Source organism: Panthera uncia, chromosome B1 (assembly GCF_023721935.1).
Source record: "Panthera uncia isolate 11264 chromosome B1, Puncia_PCG_1.0, whole genome shotgun sequence".
Taxonomy (NCBI): domain Eukaryota; kingdom Metazoa; phylum Chordata; class Mammalia; order Carnivora; family Felidae; genus Panthera; species Panthera uncia.
This window is the reverse complement of record NC_064811.1, coordinates 98,458,251-98,464,619: the sequence shown is the minus strand read 5'-3', so window position 1 is coordinate 98,464,619 and position 6,369 is coordinate 98,458,251. Positions and strand designations below refer to the sequence as shown.

The window sequence follows — 6,369 nt, the reverse complement described above, 5'->3', positions numbered from 1 at the left end:
GGATGGTCATATGAAAAAATGAACTTCGATACCACTACACACACACAGCACAAAAATTAAATCAGAATGAGTCATACAAAAACCATAAAACTTACAGAAGAAAATAAAGATAAAATCTTAACAATGTTGGAGAAGTTAAAGATTTCTTAGGACATCAAACATACCACAGAAGAAAAGTGATAAAATGGGCTTTGTATCAAAATAAATTAACAACTTCTGCTCTTTGAAAGATACCATTAAGAAAATGAAAAAAATAAATAAATAACCAAGCCACATACATCTAATAAAGGACTGGTGTGCAGCACGAAGAATCTCTACAATTCCTTAGTTAGATACTCCCATTTAAAATGGGCAAAACATCTGAAGACACTTCACCAAAAAAATATAAGAATGGCCAACAAGCACACAAAAATGTACTCAAAACATTATTAATCATAAGGGAAATGCAAATTAAAACCACACTGAGCTAACATTATACATTCATTAAAAGGGCTAACATTAAAGATTAACAACGTAAAATGCTACTGAGAATGCAGAGCAACTGGAACGCTTACACACTGCTTAATGGGAAGGTAAACTGGTACAATCACTTTGACGATCAATTTGCCAGTTCCTTGTAAAGTTTAACACACACTTATACCAACCAGAAATTCCACTTCTGAGCATTAGCTAAGAGCAATGGGGTAAAAAATTATGTTCACACAAAAACTATTCATACTTCAGCAGGTAAGTAAAGTGTTATATAGCCATACAATGGAACACAACAATAAAAATGAAGCACAGACAGAACATGAATGAATCTTTTTTTTTAACACAAATGAATCTTAAAAGACATTATGCTTGGTAAAGAAAGCCAAACACAGAGACTGTAAGACACCATTCTTACAAAACTGTAGAATGAGCAAAACTAATCTATAGTGAGATCAGTGTTCTTCTGGGGCCCAGGGTATTGACAGTAAAGGGACATAACAGAATTTTCTGGGTGATGTAAGTGCTCTATATAATGACTGTGTAGGTTACATAAGTATGTACACACTTGTCCCAGCCCCAACTATACACTTAAAATGGGTGCATTTTAATGTTTATAAATTACACCTCTATAAATTTCACTTAAAAATAAAACCAACCGAATAAAAAGAAAAGCATTCTAGAATACTGGCTTTGTAGAGAAGGAAGGGATCTTTAAAAAAAAAACTCCTGAGGAGCTTTTTCAAACTACACATATTTAGCTGTTTACCATCCTTACCCTGGATTCTGAGATACTTGAGGAACTAGGAACTTGTTTGAAAACCAAACGAACATAAAACTCACAGGTAACTATATACCCAATTCTTCCTTCAAATTTTGACCAGTTAAACTATGTGGATGGAACGTAAGAGTGTCAAAACGTTGCTACACATGGACTCAAGGTGGAACTGGTTAATAAACTGCTATATCAAAGTACTAACTAATATGAGCAAAGTAATACCAAAAATTTTTCATTGGCTTTATTGAGTATACTTTACATGAAACAAAACTACCCAGTTACAGTATACAAGCCAATGAATTCTGACAAATGTATACATACAATCATGTATCTCCCCCCCAGAAAGAAAACTTCCCTGTACCCTCTTTGCAGTGACTGGCAACCGATGATTTACTTTCTGTCACTCTGTTTTTCCTTTTCATGAATTTTACATAAGAAGACTCATAGTTGTTTATGTCTCATTCTCTAACATACAGCTTTTCAGATTTCACATTGTTGCATCAATAAATAGTTCATTACTTTTTACTGTTGAGCATTATATTCCATTGAATGCTTATACCACAATTTGTTTATCCACTCACCTATGGATGGACATGTGAGTTGTTTCCAGTTTTGGTTATTATGAACAAAACTATTATAAACATTAAAGTACAAGTTTCGTGCGGACATGTTTTCAAAAGAGTGGAATTACTAGTTTGTATGGTAACTACATGTTTAAGTTTATAAGAAACTGATAAGCTGTTTTCTAAAGTGTTCATTTTCCATTTCCATGATTCTTCTGTGAGAGATCACATCATCACCAACTCTTGGTATGGTCAGTCTTTTCAATTTTTGCTATTCTAACAGGTAAGTAATCAGACCTCATTGTGAACTGAAGGTCTATTTTCTTTGTACCTAATAATTTACTGAATACCACTTTTTTTTTTAAGGGCGAGGACACAACTTCCTATGACTCTCCACTCTCAGGCTCTTCTAGAACCAAGTCCATGGATTTTTTTTTAGTTCCAGGATTTTTTAAATAGGAAAGTAAATTAAACCTTTATTTTGGTTATCCCAAAAAGCAATTATAGCCAATAATTCATGCACACAAAAATCTTGCAATTCCTTTTTTCATTTTGCTCTCTTTCCTTCTTCATACCTATGGCTGGGACCCCAAATTCTCGTTCATCCCAAACTCCAAAAAGACACTGTTTTACAAACTCAGACCTGGAAGGCTCTCAGGTCTCTCACCCCTCTCATCTTTCCACTCCTGTTCTCTTTCTACAGTCAGTACCTCTTTGTCTTCCACTACATTCTCTGGCTACTCAGGTCCTGATGTATTAGAAAGGTTCAGGAGCTGATGAGGTAAAACAATGCACATCATGTCACAGGGAAGAAGGAAGGCCCCTGAGAGGATTCTCCTAACTGTGGGGCAAGAAAGATACTGTGAGCCCTCTTCTCACCTTATCACTCTAGCCTTCCAGATTGTCCCTAATGCATTCCCATGAGCCATCAGGGCACTACGCAATGGATACACTCAAAGACCCAGGAGTCACTGTGGGTTGCAGAGTCACTCACAGCTAAATGAGCTCTTCAGTCCTCCTCCTAAGTCCTTGTACAGTACTATACACTTCCTCTGCTGACATTAAGACACCTTGGTCAGATTTACTTTTCTCATGATTTTCTTTAAAGGTAAATAAGGTGAGTAACTACAATACTGTGTGACCCTCTGGAGCTCTCTGTAGGGCTCCCCAGACCACAAATTTTCCTTTTATTTGACCTTGCTGCTAAAAATATTTTGATAGAGCCAAAAAACAAAACAAAAAACAAACAAAACCAATCCTGCAAGTAAACCCATTAAATTCTTTCTGGAGCAAAGCCTCAAGAGTTTTGGAGTCATAGGGGAGAAGAGCTCTCAGGAACAGGCACACATCATGGTTGGGGAAAAAGTGAAGAAAAGGGATGCTGAAGTCTTCAAGCTAAATTTTACACATCAAAGCTTTGTCTGAGAGTGCTTATTTTTTCTTTTTCTGTCCTTCTGTTTCTGAATTAGTATCACAAGTAAAAGGCTAGGCAAGTCACATGTGTATTGTGAGCATATTTTGTGTATGTGTGTGTGCTTTAGTTTATGTAATTAATTTTTTTAAGTGTTTAAATTCCAGTTAGCTAACTAACATACAGTGTAATATTAGTTTCAGGTGTTCTGTGTGATTTTTATGTTTTCAAGCCTCACATTTAATCCATTTTATTTTTGTGTATAGTATAAAAAAGTAGTCCAGTTTGATTCTTCTGCATGTTGTTGTTCCAATTTCCAAACACCATTTGTTGAAGAGACTATTTCCCATTGCATATTCTTTATTGCTTTGTCGAAGATTAATTGCTCACATAGTTGTGGACTCCTTTTGGAGTTTTCTGTTCTGCTCCATTGACCTACTTGTCTACTTTTGTGCCAGTACCATATTGTTTTGACCACTGCAGCTTGGTAATATAATTTGAACTCTAGAATTACGATGCCTTCAGCTTTGCTTCTTTTTCAACGTTGCGTTGGCTATTCAGGGTCTTTTGTGGTTCCACATAAATTTTAGGATTGTTTGTCCTAGCTCTGTGAAAAATGCTGTCGGTTTTTTGATAGGGATTGCATTAAATGTTTAGACTGCTTTGGGCAGTCTAGACATTTAACAGTATTTGTTCTTCCAATCCATGAGCGTAGGATGTTTTTCCATTTCTTTGTGTCATCTTCAATTTCAGGTCTTTCGCCTCTTTGGTCAGGTTTATTCATAGGTATCTCATGGTTTTTGGTACAATTGTAAATAGGATTGATTCCCTGATTTCTCTTTCTGTTGCTTCATTATTGGTGTATAGAAATGCAACAGATTTCTGTACATTGATTTTGTATCCTGCAACGTTACTGAATTTGTGTGTCTGGCAATTTTTTGGTGGAGTCTTTGGGTTTTCTATGTAGAGTATCACGTCATCTTCAAATAGTGAAAGTTCTACTTCTTCATTGCTGATTTGGATGTTTTCTTCTTGGTGTCTTATTACTGTGGCTAGGACTTCCAGTACTATGTTAAATAGTAATGGTGAGAGTGGACATCCGTGTCTTGCTGCTGACCATAGAGGAAAACCTCTGTTTTTTTCCCATTATGATGTTAGTTGTGGGTTTTTCATATATGGTTTGTTCCCTCTAAATCTACTTTGTTGAGGGCTTTTATCATGAATGTATATTGTACTTTGTCGAATGCTTTTTCTGCATCTATTGAAATGATCATGGAGGTTCTTATCCTTTCTTTTATTAATGTGGTGTATCAGGTTGATTGATTTGAGATTATTAAACCACCCTGGCAACCCAGGAATAAATCCCACTTGATCACGTGGATGATTTTTAACATATTGTTGGATTCAGTTTGCTAGTATTAAGTCCTACTGGTTGTAAGAACTCGTGAAATTTGGCCTTTTCGTTTTCAAAGCCAAATGTTATGGGGATAGTTTGTTTCTCTCCCTTCTCCTCACCTCCATGTCTCTGCCCTTCCTCCCCTATTCAATGTGGCCTCCTCTCTATCTTTGGTTGTGGAGTTTGTTCTGCCAGTCTTTGGGTAGTTTTCTGGTTATTTATACTGATGTGAGTATTATCTAGTTATATCCATGGGACAAGGTGAGCTTAGGATCCTCCTACTCCACCATCTTCCCCTATTATCTTTTAATTATTGAGTTTATCTTTTAAATCTATCTTATAAATCTATTGATTTATCTTTTAATTTTTGAGTTTTAAGAGACTTTATATATTCTGGATATAATCTTTATTAAATATAGGCTTGACAAATATTTTGTCCCAGTCTGTCTTGCCTTTTTATTCTAACAGTATCTTACTGAAGAGTAAAGGTTTTGATGAAATCCAATTTATTGCTTATTTTTATGGTCCATGTTTATCGACTGTATCTAATCAATGTCTCTACACTGACACAGCAATTATCACACTCTTGTCTGATTATTTCCATCTCTGTCACTTTGAGTCTTTCTGACCTTGGAGATCACCTGGCTATTATTCAGAACCCTCTTTTTTGAGGGTAGGAATAGTGAAGCTGATGAAGTTCCTGACAGAAGAGAAGGTGTGCTCCATTTCCCTACCTTGCTTTCTCACCCCTTACCATGTGATCAGAAGAAACGGGAGTGGTGGAACAGGTCTGTTTTTATTAATATTCCTTCAGGGATGGGTCGCATTTTTCTTCTTCTCTGCATAGCTGGTAACTTTTTATTGAATGCTATCTTGAAATAGCATATTGAAATTTAATTGAAATTTATATTTTTGAGTGAATTTTGTTGTGTTCCTTTAAAAAGTGCTGGGACTTCATTCTGGCATTTGTTAAGTTATGTGGGATCATCTTTGTCCTTTGAAGGCTTCATTTTAAGCTTTTTATGTCAGGTGCAGAGCAGTATTCAGTCTAGGTATAATTCAGGTGGTACTATTCTAAGGATTCTACTTGATGCTCCCCGCATTACAATATCTTTTTACTCTTACTGGTATAGATGCAAACTGGTCCTAGCCATATATGAATTTTTAAAATTGTCTGACTTTCTGTTTTCCAGTAATTCTCCCCCCCACCCCATCTTGTGCAGATCTGCCCCACACATGTCAGATCACTATTCAGGTAAAGATTAAAGGGGACCCCTTTAACAGTCTCTAGCACTTTCCCTCTGTGCAGTGTTTTTTTCTGGTAATCTGTCCAGCGATTTTAGCCATCTTCACCTCTCTGAATTCCAATTTTGGTTTCCTCAACTCTGTGATACTACTAGGCTTTGAGTCCCCCTCCCTGAATTGCAACCTAAAAACAATCTATAGGCAGTAAGCAGGAATAATTGTAGGGCTCGTCTTGTTTGTTTTCCTTTTTTCTGTTCAACTGCCTACTACTTAATTTCTTAAAAAGTTGTCTCATCTATTTGGTTTTCTAATTTTTAATATTGGAGGGTCTATTTCCACTTTTTTTCCAGCTTATTTATTTATTTTTGAGAGAGAGAGCGCGAGTGAGCACATGCACAAGTGGGGGAGGGACAGAGAGAGAGAGAGAGAGAGAGACAGAGAGAGAGAAGGAGACACAGAATCTGAAGTGGGCTCCAGATTCTGAGTTCTCAGTGCAGAGCCCAACGTG

General features: G+C 36.4%; 1 protein-coding gene across 1 annotated transcript in view; it reads right to left on the bottom strand.

Annotated features, from left to right (window-relative positions):
• The window catches only part of USP53 (ubiquitin specific peptidase 53), a 64,963-nt gene that overhangs the window by 20,305 nt on the left and 38,289 nt on the right, over window positions 1-6,369 (bottom strand). The gene's annotated exons all lie outside the window — the stretch shown is intronic.